The sequence below is a fragment of the Neltuma alba genome, unplaced genomic scaffold, assembly GCF_004799145.2.
Source record: "Neltuma alba isolate B1F8T4 unplaced genomic scaffold, ASM479914v2 tig00011388_pilon, whole genome shotgun sequence".
Taxonomy (NCBI): Eukaryota; Viridiplantae; Streptophyta; class Magnoliopsida; order Fabales; family Fabaceae; genus Neltuma; species Neltuma alba.
Genome location: NW_021636081.1, coordinates 187,130 through 189,103, shown reverse-complemented (window position 1 = coordinate 189,103; position 1,974 = coordinate 187,130).

The following is a 1,974-nucleotide window of genomic DNA, read 5'->3' as shown; positions in this document are numbered from 1 at the left end:
AGAACAAGAGGGAAATTAAATGAAAGAAACTCAAATGTAAATCTCCTGATCTTGCTTCATTCCATTCAGTTTCCCGAAGCTCGAAGTCGGACGGCTATGCTTTGAATTCCCATTTTATGACCTGACTATAATCTCCTTTCAAAAGTTCCCTATAGCTAGAAGAAAGTATATATATAATTCACTTATAAGCTATAAATTGAGTAAAGTCGGGATTATATAATATGCGCATTTAAAGCACAAAGGATGCTAGCTAGAGAAGCATTATTTTCTGAGTATATGCCATATTCAAATATATAATAAAAGTAAAAATAACCTCAATGAAAAAAATTTTAATGGCATAAATTTCTAAAGCTAAGCGGACTGGCATAATACAAAAAGATGCCCCAATTGCCACAATCCCTCCAGCCATGTCCACGGTTCAAAGCATAACTTCTACTCAAACGTGAGAATCATATTCTAACCAGCCAATTAAGACTGAGAAAGTAATAACAATAGAACTATGAATAACAACAAGTTACATATATTCAGCCACTGATTAAATTTAAAAACATTAAAAAAAATAAAAGATTTAATTTGTACTACGAAGTGCATGTATCCATGTATTTGAGCTTACTTTGATGGAAAGAATAAATCATATAAATCATATTTGAGCTTACTTTGATAGAAATAATAACTATGATAGAAAGAATAAATCATATAATTAAAAACTACCATAGTTATAAAAGACTTCGTTAATCATTTTGAAAAGTCAACATGGTAATAAAAGCAAAAACAATCAAGTAGAAGTCTGTCATAATTATTAAAATTTCACATCTATAGCAAAGCCTAACAACTTTTTCATGGTAGCAAAATATTTACCATAGTAAGGAATAATCAAACCATCAAATTCATCATAAAACTCTGAATCCCAGAATTATAACTAAAACAAGTCATATATGGGCCACGGCATTTGAAGCGTACATAATGACAACCACTGCAACATATTATAACAACCACAATTAAAATAAAAGTCAGATGTATCCAAAAAGGGGCTGCGCCTAACAATACAAGTCTCAATATGCAATAGAATTTTGAAAATATGTTAAGTATATATAATAAAAAAACCCTAAAGTTTAGCAATATACATTGATCAACACATGTAAAACAAAAGGAGTTTATACAGAGTAAAAAAGAAAACTCAAGCCTCGGATAACTTTTTCTTAGAACCAACATTTGAATCTTTGCCTGAAAATAATAAATAACCACGAGATGAATCAAGTAGACAAAGTAACTGCAATTCCAATTCAACAAACTTGCAGGGAGTGATTACAAGATAGTTAAGTAGGTAAAATATATATTTTAACTAGAAAAGTGAATTCTCTTCTTTATCTTAGTCTTTTTAGCCCCTCCTTTTACATTTTCATTACCATTAATTATAATTTTAACTGTTCAAATTTAATATTTTATAAAACTATTAATATAAATTTACATAAAAAATATATAATAAATTCAAATTGTTAAAATTGTTAAAATTTGATTTCAACAATTCATAAAGTGAAAAAAATAAATTTTTTAATAATAATTTATGTTGCAAGCAATTTGCATCAAATTTAATCAAATCAAATCAATGGTGAACGATAAAAGTCAAAAAGAGAAAAGCAAAATTAAGATAAAAGAGAGAAGCTAATTCCATCAATCACATGGCAGAGACAGTCGATATTTCCTCCATCGCCTGCCCTTTCCTCCCTGCTGCGTAGAAGTTAAGCAAAGCAATAAGGAAAATAATTAAAAGAAGTAAAACAGAAAATATATTAGAATGGCCATTGATGAATACAGTCAAGTAAATTAAAAGAACGCCGTACTGCCACCTTCCGAGAAAGGCAAAGCCATTGACTCCTTGAGACGACTTTGACCGCTTTGAAAATTTCAGGATTCCAGTATAAACCCTAATATTTTTCTTAAGAAATGTAAAAAATAATTTTTATATCAAAAAAA